Genomic DNA, 16146 nt, shown 5'->3' on the forward strand with positions numbered 1-16146 from the left:
GGGTATCCTGAAGTCCATTTATAAACATTCAGGTACCCTACTAAGGCCGGCAATTGCGTCGGCCTGGATGTGTAGTGCTGTAGCAGCATGGACAGATACCTTATCTGAGGAACTTGATACCTTGGACAAGGATACTATAGTACTGACCCTGGGGCATATAAAAGACGCTGTCCTATATATGAGAGATGCCCAAAGAGACATTAGCCTACTGGGCTCTAGAATAAATGCAATGTCGATTTCTGCCAGAAGGGTCCTGAGGACTCGGCAATGGACAGACGATGCCGACTCAAAAAGGCACATGGAGGTTTTACCTTACAAGGGTGAGGAATTGTTTGGGGACGGTCTCTCGGACCTGGTCTCCACAGCTACTGCTGGAAAGTCAAATTTTTTGCCATATATTCCCTCACAACCTAAGATAGCACCGTATTACCAAATGCAGTCCTTTCGATCACAAAGAGGCAAGAAAGTCCGAGGTGCGTCCTTTCTTGCCAGAGGCAGGGGTAGAGGAAAGAAGCTGCACAATACAGCTAGTTCCCAGGAACGGAAGTCCTCCCCGGCTTCCACTAAATCCACCGCATGACGCTGGGGCTCCACAGGCGGAGCTAGGCCCGGTGGGGGCGCGTCTCCGAAATTTCAGCCACAAGTGGGTTCACTCCCAGGTGGATCCCTGGGCTATAGAGATTGTGTCTCAGGGATACAAGCTGGAATTCGAAGAGATGCCCCCTCACCGTTACCTCAAATCGGCCCTGCCAGCTTCCCCCTTAGAGAGGGAAATAGTGTTAGCTGCAATTCACAAATTGTATCTTCAGCAGGTGGTGGTAAAGGTTCCCCTCCTTCAACAGGGAAGGGGTTACTATTCGACGATGTTTGTGGTACCGAAACCGGACGGTTCGGTCAGACCCATATTGAATTTAAAATCCCTGAACATATACCTGAAAAGGTTCAAGATGGAATCGCTCAGAGCGGTCATCGCAAGCCTGGAAGGGGGGGATTTTATCGTGTCTATGGACATAAAGGATGCTTACCTTCATGTCCCCATTTAACCACCTTGTCATTACCAATTCCAGACGTTGCCGTTTGGTCTCTCCACAGCACCGAGAATATTTACCAAGGTAATGGCGGAGATGATGGTGCTCCTGCGAAAGCAGGGGGTCACAATTATCCCATACTTGGACGATCTCCTCATAAAGGCGAGGTCCAGAGAGCAGTTGCTGATCAGCGTAGCACGCTCTCGGGAAGTGTTACAGCAACACGGCTGGATTCTAAATATTCCAAAGTCACAGTTGATTCCTACCTGGGCATGATTCTGGACACAAACCAGAAGAGGGTTTATCTCCCGATGGAGAAGGCTCAGGAGCTCATGACATTGGTCAGAGACCTATTAAAACCAAAACAGGTGTCGGTGCATCACTTCACGCGAGTCCTGGGAAAGATGGTGGCATCATACGAGGCCATTCCCTTCGGCAGGTTCCATGCGAGGACTTTTCAGTGGGATCTGTTGGACAAGTGGTCCGGATCACATCTACTGATGCATCAGCTGATCACCCTGTCCCCCAGGGCCAGGGTGTCTCTCCTGTGGTGGCTGCAGAGTGCTCACCTTCTCGAGGGCTGCAGGTTCGGCATTCAGGACTGGGTCCTGGTGACGACGGACGCAAGCCTCCGAGGGTGGGGAGCAGTCACACAGGGAAGAAATTTCCAAGGTCTGTGGTCAAGTCAGGAGACTTGTCTTCACATCAACATCCTGGAACTAAGGGCAATATACAACGCCCTACGACAAGCGGAGACCCTGCTTTGCGACCGACCGGTGCTGATTCAGTCAACATCACCGCAGTGGCTCATGTAAACCGCCAAGGCGGCACAAGAAGCAGGGTGGCGATGGCGGAAGCCACCAGAATTCTTCGCTGGGCGGAGAATCACGTAAGTGCACTGTCAGCAGTGTTCTTTCCGGGAGTGGACAACTGGGAAGCAGACTTCCTCAGCAGGCACGACCTCCACCCGGGGACTTCATCAAGAAGTCTTCACGCAGATTGCAAGTCGGTGGGAACTCATTGTTCCGGATTGGCCTAGAAGGACTTGGTATCCAGAGCCTCTAAGACAGGACTTGTTGCAACAGGGGCCCTTTCTGTTCCAAGACTTACCGCAGCTGCGTTTGACGGCATGGCGTTTGAACGCCGGATCCTAGCAGAAAAAGGCATTCCGGATGAGGTTATTCCTACGCTGATAAAGGCTAGGAAGGACGTGACGGCTAAACATTATCACCGTATATGGCGAAAATATGTTGCTTGGTGTGAGGCCAGGAATGCCCCTACGGAGGAATTCCAGCTGGGCCATTTCCTTCACTTCCTATAGTCGGGAGTGACTTTGGGCCTAAAATTGGGTTCCATTAAGGTCCAGATTTCGGCCCTATCCATTTTCTTTTGAAAAGAACTGGCTTCTCTTCCTGAAGTTCAGACGTTTGTAAAGGGAGTGCTGCATATTCAGCCCCCTTTTGTGCCTCCAGTGGCACCTTGGGATCTTAACGTGGTGTTGAGTTTCCTGAAGTCACTGGTTTGAGCCACTCAAAACCGTGGAGTTAAAATTTCTCACGTGGAAGGTGGTCATGCTATTAGCCTTGGCTTCAGCTAGGCGTGTGTCCGAATTAGCGGCTTTGTCACATAAAAGCCCCGATCTGGTTTTCCATATGGACAGGGCGGAATTGCGGACCCGTCCGCAATTTCTGCCAAAAGTGATGTCATCTTTTCATATGTACCAACCTATTGTGTGTGCCTGTGGCTACTCGTGACTTGGAGGATTCCGAGTTACTAGATGTGGTCAGGGCTTTGAAGGTTTATGTAGCCAGAACGGCTGGAGTCAGGAAAACTGAGTCACTGTTTATCCTGTATGCACCCAACAAGCTGGGTGCTTCTGCTTCAAAGCAAACTATTGCTTGCTGGATCTTTAACACGATTCAGCAGACTCATTCTACGGCTGGATTGCCGTTACCAAATTCGGTAAAGGCCCATTCCACTAGGAAGGTGGGCTCTTCTTGGGCGGCTGCCCGAGGGGTCTCGGCATTACAGCTTTGCCGAGCAGCTACTTGGTCGGGTTCAAACACTTTTGCAAAGTTCTACAAGTTTGATACCCTGGCTGAGGAGGACCTTGTGTTTGCTCATTCGGTGCTGCAGAGTCATCCGCACTCTCCCGCCCGTTTGGGAGCTTTGGTATAATCCCCATGGTCCTTACGGAGTCCCCAGCATCCACTAGGACGTTAGAGAAAATAAGATTTTACTTACCGGTAAATCTATTTCTCGTAATCCGTAGTGGATGCTGGGCGCCCGTCCCAAGTGCAGACTTTTTTCTGCAATGCTTGAATATAGTTATTGCTTACATAAGGGTTATGTTATAGTTGCATCGGGGTTGATCTGATGCTCTATTGTTGTTCATACTGTTAACTGGGTAAGTTTATCACAAGTTATACAGTGTGATTGGTGTGGCTGGTATGAGTCTTGCCCTGGATTCCAAAATCCTTTCCTTGTACTGTCAGCTCTTCCGGGCACCGTTTCTTTAACTGAGGTCTGAAGGAGGGACATAGAGGGAGGAGCCAGAGCACACCAGTATCCAAATTCTTTCTTAAAGTGCCCTGTCTCCTGCGGAGCCCGTCTATTCCCCATGGTCCTTACGGAGTCCCCAGCATCCACTATGGACTACGAGAAATAGATTTACCGGTAAGTAAAATCTTAATTTTTGTGTGATTTTGTTGTCAGCACATTCAACTATGTAAAGAACAAAGTATTTAATAAGAATATTTCATTCATTCAGATCTAGGATGTGTTGTTTTAGTGTTCCCTTTATTTTTTTGAGCAGTGTGTATGGGTGTAGTACTGCTGACCGGCGGTCAGGAGACCGCCGGTCAGCTTACCGACGCCGGGATCCCGGCAGCATACAGACGCCGGGATCCCGGCGGGGAGGGGCGAGTGCAGCAAGCCCCTTGCGCTCGCCACGCTGTGGACTTGGTGGCGACCTGCAGTCGCCACGGGTTCTATTCCCACTCTATATGGGTGTCGTGGACACCCACGAGTGGAAATAGTCCCTGTTGGTCGGCATGCCAACCATCGGGATAGTGAGCAGTCTGGCTGGTGGAGGAGGTCATGTGACTGTCGGTCAGCTGACCCGGCGGTCACATGAATACCACCTATATATATATATATATATATATATATATATATATATATATATATATATTTATTCTACAAATATATTTTCTCTGACGTCCTAGTGGATGCTGGGAACTCCGTAAGGACCATGGGGAATAGCGGCTCCGCAGGAGACTGGGCACATCTAAAGAAAGCTTTAGGACTATCTGGTGTGCACTGGCTCCTCCCCCTATGACCCTCCTCCAAGCCTCAGTTAGATTTTTGTGCCCGACCGAGCAGGGTGCAATCTAGGGGGCTCTCCTGAGCTTCTTAGATAAAAGTTAGTTTTAGGTTTTTTATTTTCAGTGAGACCTGCTGGCAACAGGCTCACTGCATCGAGGGACTAAGGGGAGAAGAAGCGAACCTGCCTGCTTGCAGCCAGCTTGGGCTTCTTAGGCTACTGGACACCATTAGCTCCAGAGGGATCGAACACAGGCCCAGCCTCGGAGTCCTGTCCCAGAGCCGCGTCGCCGGCCCCCTTACAGAGCCAGAAGCAAGAAGAGGTCCGGAAAATCGGCGGCAGGAGACATCATCAGTCTTCATCAAGGTAGCGCACAGCACTGCAGCTGTGCGCCATTGCTCCTCATGCACACCTCACACTGCGGTCACTGATGGGTGCAGGGCGCTGGGGGGGGGGCGCCCTGAGCAGCAATATTAACACCTTGGCTGGCAAAAATACATCACATATAACCCCCAGGGCTATATGGATGTACATTAACCCCTGCCAGAATCCATAAAAATGCGGGAGAAAAGTCCGCGAAAAAGGGGCGGAGCTATCTCCTTCAGCACACTGGCGCCATTTTTCCCTCACAGCTCCGTTGGAGGGAAGCTCCCTGGCTCTTCCCTGCAGTTAATACACTACAGAAAGGGTTAAAAAGAGAGGGGGGGGGGGGGGGGCACAATTTAGGCGCAGTATACAATATATATGCAGCTATAAGGGAAAACACTTTTTTATAGGTGCTATCCCTGTGATATATAGCGCCCTGGTGTGTGCTGGCATACTCTCCCTCTGTCTCCCCAAAGGGCTTTGTGGGGTCCTGTCCTCTGTCAGAGCATTCCCTGTGTGTGTGCTGTGTCGGTACGGCTGTGTCGACAGGTATGTGGAGGATAATGAGGTGGAGGCGGAGCGAATGCCTGTAAGTATGTTGTCACCCCCTGCGGGGTCGACACCGGTGTGGTTGAACTTATGGAAGGATTACGTGAAAGTGTCAACTCCTTACATAAAAGGTCGACGACACGGAACAGCCGGCTACTCAGCTTGTGCCTGTTCCAGCGTCTCAAATGTCATGGGGGGCTCTAAAATTGCCCGCTACCTCAGATAACAGAAGATGTCGACACGGATACTGACTCCAGTGTCGACATCGATGAGACTGGTGTACCCTCCAAATAGGTCCACCCGTTACAGGATTGAGGCAATGAAAAATGTATTACACATTTATGATTATACCCCAGGTACCACATAAAAGGGTATTGTGTTTGGTGAGAGAAAACTATTAGTAGTTTTTCCTGCATCTGAGAAATTAAATGAGGTGTGTGAGGAAGAGTGGTCTTCCCCCGGTAAGAAATTGATAATTTCTACAACGGTTATTGGCAGCGTACCCTTTCCCGCCAGAGGATAGGTCACGCGGGGGAACACCCCATAGGGTAGATACAGCGCTTACACGCTTATCAGAAAAGGTGGCACTACCGTCTCCGGGTACGGCCGCCCTGAAGGAACCTGCTGATAGAAAGCAGGAGGTTACCCTATAAGATATGGTCACACACTAGGGCATTATATTGCGACCAGCCGTTGCTTCGGCATGGATGTGCAGTGCTCCCGCTGCGTGGTCAGATTCCCTGTCGGAAAATAACTATGGATAGGGACAATATTTTGCTGAAAATAGAGCATATAAAAGACGTGGTCTTATACATGCGTGATGCACAGAGGGATATTTGCCGGCTGGCATCAAAAATAAGCGCTAGGTCCATTGCCGCCAGACGGGGGTTATGGACTTGGCAATGGTCAGGCGATGCCGACTCGAATCGGCACATGGAAGTTGCCCTATAAGGGGGTAAAACTGTTTGGGGATAGTTTTTCAGACCTCGTTTCCACAGCTACTGCTGGGAAATTGATTTTTTTGCCACAGGCTACCCCACAAGAAAAGAAAGCACCGTATCATCAAGTACAGTCCTTTCGGCCCCAGAAAAGCAAGAGGGCTAGAGGCTCATCCTTTCTGCCGAGAGGCAAAGGTAGAGGAAAAAGCTGCAACACACAGCTAGTTCCCAAGAGCAGAAGTCCTCCCTGCGTCCGGTAGGTCCACAGCATGGTGCTGGGGCTGCTCAGGCGGACCCGGGTACGGTGGGGGCCCGTCTCAGATATTTCAGCGGACAGTGGGCTCTCTCACATGGATCCCTGGGTCCTTCAAGTAGTATCTCAGGGGTACAGGCTGGAGTTCGAGACGTTCTTCCCACCGCCGTTTCCTAAAATCTGCCTTACCGGCACCTCCCTCTGCCAGGGAGACGGTGTTGGTGGATATTCAACACTATAATCACAACAAGTGATTGTCAAGGTGCCCCTCCTTCAGCAAGGAAGGGGTTACAATTCCACAGTGGTTGTGGTACCGCAACGGTTCGGTGAGACCCATCTTGAAATTAAAATACTTGAAATTTTATATCAGAAGATTCAAGTTCAAGATGGAATAGCTCAAGGCGGTTATTACGAGCCTGGACGAGGGGGATTACAGGGTCTCCCTGGACATCAAGGATGCGTACCTGCATGTCCCCATTTACCCCCCTCACCAGGAGTACCTCAGATATGTGGTACAGGACTGTCACTATCGGTTCCAGACGCGGCCGTTGGAGTTGTCCACGGCACCGAAGGTCTTTACCTAGGTAATGGCCGAAGTGATGATACTCCTTCGCAAGAAGGAAGTTTTTATTATCCCGTACTTGGACGATCTCCTGATAAAGGTGAGGTCCAAAGAACAGTTGGTAGTGGGGGTAGCACTCTCTCGGGAAGTGCTACAACAGCACGACTGGATTCTCAATATTCCAAAGTCACAGCTGGTCCCGACGACACGTCTTCTGTTCCTGGGAATGTTTCTGAACGCAGACCAGAAAAGAGTGTTTCTTTCAGTGGAAAAAGCCGAGGAGTTGTCATCTCTAGTCAGAGACATCCTAAAACCAGGACAGGTGTCGGTACATGAATGCACACGAGTCCTGGGAAAAAAGGTAGCTTCGTACGAAGCATAATTCCATTCGGAAGACTCCACGCAAGGACGTTCCAGTGGGACCTGTGGGACTAATGGTCCGGGTCCCATCTACAGATACAACAGCGGATAACCCTGTCAGCAAGAAACAGGGTGTCGCTGCTGTGGTGGCTGCAGAGGGCTCATCTACTAGAGGACCGCAGATTCGGAATACAGGACTGGGTCCTGGTGACCACGGGTGCCAGCCTTCGGGGCTGGGGTGCAGTCACACAGGGAAGAAATTTCCAAGGAGATTTCGCTTCACATAAATATTCTGCAGCTAAGGGCCATTTACAATGCCCTAAGCCAAGCAAGGCCCCTGCTTCAGAACCAGCCGCTACTGATCCAATCAGACGACATCACGGCGGTCGCCCATGTAAACAGACAGGGCGGCACAAGAAGCAGGATGGCGATGGCAGAAGCCACAAGGATTCTCCGATGGGCGACCTACACCCAGGAGAATGGGGACTTCATCCAGAAGCTTTCCAAATGCGGGTAAACCGTTGGGAATGACCACGGGTGGACATGATGGCGTCCCGCCTCAACAAGAAGTTGAAAAGATATTGCGCCAGGTCAAGGGACCCTCAGGCGATCGCTGGGGACGCTCTAGTGACACCGTGGGTGTACCAGTCGGTTTATGTGTCTCCTCCTCTACCTCTCATACCCAAGGTACTGAGAATAATAAGAAGGCGAGGAGTGAAAACCATACTCGGCATTCCGGATTGGCCATGAAGAGCTTGGTACCCGGAACTTCAAGAGATGCTGGCAGAGGACCCTTGGCCTCTGCCGCTCAGACAAGACCTGCTGCAGCAGGGACCCTGTCTGTTCCAAGACTTACCGTGGCTGCGTTTGACGGCATGGCGGTAGAACACCGGATCCTAAAGGAAAAGGGTATTCCGAATGAAGTCATCCCTACCCTGATCATAGCCAGGAAGGATGTCACCGCAAGACATTATCGCCGCGTTTGGCGAAAATTTGTTGCTTGGTGGGAGGCCATGAAGGCCCCGACGGAGGAATTTCAACTATGTCGATTCCTGCACTTCCTGCAAGCAGGGGTGACGTTTGGGCCTCAAATTGGGGTCCATCAAGGTCCAGATTTCGGCTCTGTCGATTTTCTTCCAGAAAGAACTGGCTTCACTGCCTGAAGTTCAGACTTTGGTTAAAGGAGTACTACATATTCAGCCTCCTTTTGTGCCTCCTGTGGCACTTTTTGGATCTCAACGTGGTGTTGGATTTCCTAAAGTCGCATTGGTTGAGCCACTTAAAACCATGGAGCTAAAGTATCTCGCGTGGAAAGTGGTCATGCTCTTGGCCTTGGCCAGGCGTGTGTCAGAATTGGCGGCTTTGTCGTGTAAAAGGCCTTATCTGATTTTCTATATGGATAGGGCAGAGTTGAGGACTCGTCCTCAGTTTCTCCCGAAGGTGGTCTCAGGTTTTCACCTGAACCAACCTATTGTGGTGCCTGTGGCTACTGGGGACTTGGAGGATTCCAAGTTGCTGGACGTAGTCAGGGCCCTGAAAATTTTATTTTTCCATGACAGCTGGAGTCAGGAAAACTGACTCGCTGTTTATCCTGATGGCACCCAACAAGCTGGGTGCTCCTGCTTCTAAGCAGTCTATTGCGCGCTGGATTTGTAGCACTATTCAGCTGGCGCATTCTGCGGTAGGATTACCGCAGCCTAAATCAATAAAAGCTCATTCCACAAGGACGGTGGGCTCATCTTGGGCGGCTGCCCGAGGGGTCTCGGCTTTACAACTTTGCCGAGCAGCTACTTGGTCAGGGGCAAACACGTTTGCAAAATTATACGAATTTGATACCCTGGCTGAGGAGGACCTGGAGTTCTCTCATTCGGTGCTGCAGAGTCATCCGCACTCCCCCCCCCCCCCCCCCCCCCCCCCCCCCCGTTTGGGAGCTTTGGTATAATCCCCATGGTTCTTACGGAGTTCCCAGCATCCACTAGGACGTCAGAGAAAATAAGAATTTACTTACCGATAATTCTATTTCTCGTAGTCCGTAGTGGATGCTGGGCGCCCATCCCAAGTGCGGATTGTCTGCAATACTTGTACATAGTTATTGTTAACTAATCGGGTTCTTGTTGTGAGCCATCTATTCAGAGGCTCCTCTGTTATCATGCTGTTAACTGGGTTTCATATCACAAGTTGTACGGTGTGATTGGTGTGGCTGGTATGAGTCTTACCCGGGATTCAAAATCCTTCCTTATTGTGTACGCTCGTCCGGGCACAGTATCCTAACTGAGGCTTGGAGGAGGGTCATAGGGGGAGGAGCCAGTGCACACCAGATAGTCCTAAAGCTTTCTTTAGATGTGCCCAGTCTCCTGCGGAGCCGCTATTCCCCATGGTCCTTACGGAGTTCCCAGCATCCACTACGGACTACGAGAAATAGAATTATCGGTAAGTAAATTCTTATTATGTCTGGCTTAGAATTTGGTTGGCTTATAAGTAAAGGGCAAAATCATTCTAGTCCAATCATGCAATTATGGCTTGTGTGATTTTCAAGGGGAGGATTATATCTACAGTCCACAAAATAAAACAATGGTGACATTAGAGAGAGTGCAGGCTCATGAACTGTTTGGAACATATTAATATCTCCAACATTTTAGCCTTATACATATGTAGTCTTCATACACATAATTATGATTTCAAAATAAGTTCAGATTAAAAAATAACTGCTGATTTATTGATTATTTACAGGCAATTTAAGTTACAGAATAGAAAAATGCACTATAGTGATATAGACTAATGTTTTTGCTTCCTTAATTACATAACACAATTTTTTTCCCAAACAATTACTAACATAAACTGTATTTGATGGTAAATGCATAGCTTCTACCTTCTCTGATGTCATAAGATCCATCTTTATGTCCCTCTGTACTGTACCTCCTACTCCCTGAACTTCAGACTGACCCCTTACATTTATACCTCTAATCTTATTCACCTATCTGAGCTTCCCCCATGGAGATTTATTAGTCTAGACACATTTTTACTTATTCTCTTGTTATAATTTATCCTTTATTTTTTAAATTGAAATATCCTATTCCATATTCCAACTCCAAGTCATTGTCCATACCTCATTGCCCGTACTTGTAACAACTGTTTTGACCCCCAATGTATATCAACGGAAAACCAGTTCTAATGCCTGTATCTATTCTGACTTGAGTTAATAATCTCAATACCCAATGTATGTAGAAACAACCTTTTTCAGGAAAAGTCTTAAAATACACAAACTCAGAAAAGTAGAATATCGTGCAAAAGTTCATTTATTTCGGTAATTCAACTTAAAAGGTGAAACTAATATATTATTATATAGACTCATTACATGCAAAGTGAGATATTGCACGTCTTTGTTATTATTTTGATGATTATGGCTTACAGTTTAAGAAAACCTATCAAGGAAAAGTAGTTGTGAGACAAACCGCGCTAGACCTCTCCTATCTCTAAAAGATCCCCTAAAGAGAAAGGGAAGAAGTTTAACAGGAGAATAGTTACAATTCCAAAATAATAAACTACCTTCAGTATTACAAAGATACAAGATCAGTAATTCAAGGGTTTGGTGGTGCTCCCAAGAGTCAGAAATAGCATATATGAATGCCGTTATTAAAGCATCCTGGTCTTCCATAACACCTCAGCAGTGCCACAGGCTGATAAAATCCATGCCACACCGCATTGAGGCAGTAATTCATGCAAAAGGGGCCTAAACCAAGTACTGAGCATGATTAGACTTATCAGAGTGCTGACATTTCTGTATTTAAAATCCTCTTTTTTTTTTTTTTTTTTTATCTCATTTTCTGAGATTTTGGGGTTTTCTTAAACTGTAAACCACAATCCTCAAAATTACAACAAATAAAGGCTTGAAATATCTCACTTTGCATGTAATGAATCTATATAATATATTCCTTTCACCTTTTAAGTTGAATTACTGAAATAAATGAACTTTTCACGATATTCTAATTTTCTGAGTTTTCTGAGTATTCAATTAAGTGGTCGGGGGAAAAAAACCACTAATTCGACACGGTATTCAATTTTCGACTGTTTTTTTTTTTTTGTTTTGTTTTTTTTAATCCATTTTTACCCATGCTGTTCACTTGGTTTTTGTTTTTTTATGTCGAATCGGCATGGGCGAAAATTGTGCAAAAAGGCCTGCAAATTCGGCAGAACACGCGTATCTGTGGCAAATTAACCGATACACATGGTTTTTTGCCAGTGACGGATTTTTCGACCAGTCGAAAAAATGGCGCAGGCATTGAATAGCTAACCGAAAAATTAGTGAAAAGTGCAAAACAGCACTAATTGAATATCACCCTATAAATACAAACCTAGTGTACTTAATTATCGAAACAATTCACTTTATGCATTCAGAGCTATTTAATGTTCCTTACTACAAAATTAACTGGTTAAAATCTGTTTTACTATTAATCTGATATTTGAATTCAAACTATTTCCTTTAATCCTAATACCTACTAAATTATGTTTTATTTAAACAACTGCCTATATGAACGCAATGATGTATCTACAGCTGTCACTTACCTGGCTTCTCTTCTGTTTGTAGGCTCTGAAAATGTTACTAGGATTCCCCTAGTCGCCTGGCTGTCTTATGGTAAGTCGTCTTGTGTGGCTGTTGTGAGGTCAACAGTCCGTACCAAAGAACTTTGCATACAAGGATAACAAAAAAGGTAATGGCTTCACTTGCATAGTATAGTTAGTAATTTGGAGAAAAATATTAAAACTCTTCATAGTATCAATATTAATAAAGCAGCGTTCCATCATCTGTTTTAAAGCCTTGCTGTCAGCATCTGACTAAATGCAAGCACCATAGCACCCTTTTGATAAATTGGATTGAATGATATCCAAGTTTTCCTGCAAGCAGTGTTTGGATCACTATTGCTAGTATATACACTGCTCAAAAAAATAAAGGGAACACTAAAACAACACATCCTAGATCTGAAGGAATGAAATATTCTTATTAAATACTTTGTTCTTTACATAGTTGAATGTGCAGACAACAAAATCACACAAAAATTATCAATGGAAATCAAATTTATTAACCCATGGAGGTCTGGATTTGGAGTCACCCTCAAAATTAAAGTGGAAAAACACACTACAGGCTGATCCAACTTTGATGTAATGTCCTTAAAACAAGTCAAAATGAGGCTCAGTAGTGTCTGTGGCCTCCACGTGCCTGTATGACCTCCCTACAACCCACACAAGTAGCTCAATGCGAGCTGTGGCAAGAAGGTTTGCTGTGTCTGTCAGCGTAGTGTCCAGAGCATGGAGGCGCTACCAGGAGACAGGCCAGTACATCAGGAGATGTGGAGGAGGCCGTAGGAGGGCAACAACCCAGCAGCAGGACTGCTACCTCCGCCTTTGTGCAAAGAGTAACAGGAGGAGCACTGCCAGAGCCCTGCAAAATGACCTCCAGCAAGCCACAAAAATGCATGTGTCTACTCAAACGATCAGAAACAGACTCCATGAGGGTGGTATGAGGGCCCTACGCCCACAGGTGGGGGTTGTGCTTGCAGCCCAACACCGTGCAGGACGTTTGGCATTTGCCAGAGAACATCAAGATTGGCAAATTCGCCACTGGTGCCCTGTGCTCTTCACAGATGAAAGCGGGTTCTCACTGAGCACATGTGACAGACGTGACAGAGTCTGGAGATGCCAAGGAGAACGTTCTGCCTGCAACATCCTCCAACATGACCGGTTTGACAGTGGGTCAGTAATGGTGTGGGGTGGCATTTCTTTGGGGGGCCGCACAGCCCTCCATGTGTTTGCCAGAGGTAGCCTGACTGCCATTAGGTACCGAGATGAGATCCTCAGACCCCTTGTGAGACCATATGCTGGTGCGGTTAGCCCTGGGTTCCTCCTAATGCAAAACAATACTAGACCTCATGTGGCTGGAGTGTGTCAGCAGTTCCTGCAAGATGAAGGCATTGATGCTATGGACTGGCCCGCCCATTCCCCAGACCTGAATCCAATTGAGCACATCTGGGACATCATGTCTCGCTCCATCCACCAATGCCACGTTGCACCACAGACTGCCCAGGAGTTGGCGGATGCTTTAATCCAGGTCTGGGAAGAGATCCCTCAGGAGACCATCCACCACCTCATCAGGAGCATGCCCAGGCGTTGTAGGGAGGTCATACAGGCACGAGGAGGCCACAGACACTACTGAGCCTCATTTTGACTTGTTTTAAGGACATTACATCAAAGTTGGATCAGCCTGTAGTGTGTTTTTCCACTTTAATTTTGAGGGTGACTCCAAATCCAGACCTCAATGGGTTAATAAATTTGATTTCCATTGCTAATTTTTGTGTGATTTTGTTGTCTGCACATTCAACTATGTAAAGAACAAAGTATTTAATAAGAATATTTCATTCATTCAGATCTAGGATGTGTTGTTTTAGTGTTCCCTTTATTTTTTTGAGCAGTGTATTAATTGTCATTACTTAAAGTGCCTTTAAGCAGTAAAGTAAAATTACCTGAGTTTTTAAGAGGATACTTGTTCCTCGCATGTTTTATAATACCTTACAACCTGTCTACCATTTTCACCAATTCTCCAATGGGGGCACTGTCCTATTGAAGACTGGATAGTGTTTATTTCCTCTTCAGCTGAGTAATAGCCATTGCAGCTTTGAAGATCCAGGTAATGGTCGACAACAAAATGGAAGGGTTACAGTGCAGACCAAAGTGATGTGATCAGATCAGGCATCCTTCACCATGTAAGTAGCGCTAGTTAAAATGGTATCTGGACTCCAGGTCGACACCAATTCGTTCGACGCCAATTGGTCGACACGTACAAAATGGGTTTTTCACTCCCCCCCCCCCCCCCCCCCCCCCCTGCTTCATTTTTTGAACTTTTTCATGCTTTATGATCCACGTGGAGTACAATTGGGAATGGTAACCTGTGCTGAGCGCAGCAGTAGCGGAGCGAGGCACCTTGCCCAAGCTCGCGTGCCATGCAAGGGGACACAGTGCACTAATTGGGGTTCCCGGTCACAATACGAAGGAAACGACACCAAATTATTATTATTTTTTTTTAAACTCTGGTCAATCTTTTTCCATGTTGTCCTTTTTCATGTCGACATTTTGTCTGTGTCAACCTAATTCTGGTGTTGACCAATTGGTGTCTACCTAAGTGGTGTCGACCTTGAGTCCCAGACCTAGTTTAAATAACCTGAATGCTTGTTTAGGTTTAATGAAGGATTCTGGTATTTCTGTAGTGAGGGGGGGTTAGATTGTCCTGCCGTTATTTGGCACATTCGTTCTTTATTTTTATTTTTTTGAGGTCATTGCTAAACATAACTTACTGGTGTTGAGTGATTACTTTTTATCCCAATTTTACAGCAATCTTTCAGCAGAAGGCTCTAACAACGCATTGTTCTTATTTTAAGCATTGTAAGTTTTCAATATGTCTCTGCCATCAATTGGCCAAATCACTTTAGTCCTGTGCGGAATTTAAATCACTTTCTTTTTTTAAAGCATGCGTTTCCTTGCAAGGTAAGCATTCACTCTTCCTATACCGTCAAAAGATTTTAGAACACCTCTATTTTTATTGAACTACCTACACAGGTGTGACCCCCTGTAGAGAATCAGGAGCGCTATCCTCACTAATTATAGGAGACAATTAAAAATAATTGCAATGGCAAACTGCTATTAAAATATAAAATACATAAATTATAATTTATTAACATATAATGCTGCAGCATAAATGACATACATTAAATACATGATATATATACTGAGAGCTTCTAGTGCAAATGCTCCACATACACTAAAATTACTTTTCTCTGACGTCCTAAGTGGATGCTGGGGACTCCGTCAGGACCATGGGGAATAGCGGCTCCGCAGGAGACAGGGCACAAAAGTAAAAGCTTTAGGATCAGGTGGTGTGCACTGGCTCCTCCCCCTATGACCCTCCTCCAAGCCTCAGTTAGGTTTTTGTGCCCGGCCGAGAAGGGTGCAATCTAGGTGGCTCTCCTAAAGAGCTGCTTAGAGTAAAAGTTTTATTAGGTTTTTTATTTTCAGTGAGTCCTGCTGGCAACAGGCTCACTGCAACGAGGGACTTAGGGGAGAAGAAGTGAACTCACCTGCGTGCAGGATGGATTGGCTTCTTAGGCTACTGGACACTAGCTCCAGAGGGACGATCACAGGTACAGCCTGGATGGGTCACCGGAGCCGCGCCGCCGACCCCCTTGCAGATGCTGAAGAGAGAAGAGGTCCAGAAATCGGCGGCTGAAGACTTCTCAGTCTTCATGAGGTAGCCCACAGCACTGCAGCTGTGCGCCATTGCTCTCAGCACACTTCACACCAACGGTCACTGAGGGTGCAGGGCGCTGGGGGGGGCGCCCTGGGCAGCAATGAAAATACCTATACTGGCTAAAAATACATCACATATAGCCTCTGGGGCTATATGGATGTATTTAACCCCTGCCAGGTTGTCAGAAAAACGGGAGAAGAAGCCCGCCGAAAAGGGGGCGGGGCCTATTCTCCTCAGCACACAGCGCCATTTTCCCTCACAGAACTGCTGGTGGGAAGGCTCCCAGGCTCTCCCCTGCACTGCACTACAGAAACAGGGTTAAAACAGAGAGGGGGGGCACTTATTTGGCGATATGATTATATATTAAGATGCTATAAGGGGAAAACACTTATATAAAGGTTGTCCCTGTATAATTATAGCGTTTTGGTGTGTGCTGGCAAACTCTCCCTCTGTCTCCCCAAAGGGCTAGTGG

The 16146-nt window shown here is 46.9% G+C and overlaps 1 protein-coding gene across 8 annotated transcripts in view; it reads left to right on the plus strand.

Annotated features, from left to right (window-relative positions):
- The window catches only part of LOC134928403 (RNA-binding protein 12B-B-like), a 171794-nt gene that overhangs the window by 136473 nt on the left and 19175 nt on the right, over window positions 1–16146 (plus strand). For 2 of the 8 annotated variants that reach the window (XR_010177912.1, XR_010177919.1), the window contains exons 3-4: window positions 11967–12090; window positions 14000–14136. The gene's annotated coding sequence lies outside the window, so the exon portion shown is untranslated. Of the gene's footprint in view, window positions 1–11966; window positions 12091–13999; window positions 14137–14761; window positions 14813–16146 lie in introns of all 8 variants that reach the window. The other 6 variants (XR_010177913.1, XR_010177914.1, XR_010177915.1 and 3 more) reach the window with 6 other exon arrangements.

Source organism: Pseudophryne corroboree, chromosome 5 (assembly GCF_028390025.1).
Source record: "Pseudophryne corroboree isolate aPseCor3 chromosome 5, aPseCor3.hap2, whole genome shotgun sequence".
Classification (NCBI taxonomy): domain Eukaryota; kingdom Metazoa; phylum Chordata; class Amphibia; order Anura; family Myobatrachidae; genus Pseudophryne; species Pseudophryne corroboree.